Genomic DNA, 216 nt, shown 5'->3' on the forward strand with positions numbered 1-216 from the left:
CTCGATCTCCTGACCTCGTGATCCGCCCGTCTCGGCCTCCCAAAGTGCTGGGATTACAGGCTTGAGCCACCACGCCCGGCAAGAATTATTAACTGGCCATGCTGAAACACGTCTGTGCTTGCCTTGAAGAATATACAAACTTACCTAGACTATAAAGATATAATTAATTCTATTCCAATAATACAAATTATGGATATAATTGATAACATGGAATTC

The sequence above is a fragment of the Colobus angolensis genome, unplaced genomic scaffold (genome assembly GCF_000951035.1).
Source record: "Colobus angolensis palliatus isolate OR3802 unplaced genomic scaffold, Cang.pa_1.0 Scaffold451, whole genome shotgun sequence".
NCBI classification, from domain to species: Eukaryota; Metazoa; Chordata; class Mammalia; order Primates; family Cercopithecidae; genus Colobus; species Colobus angolensis.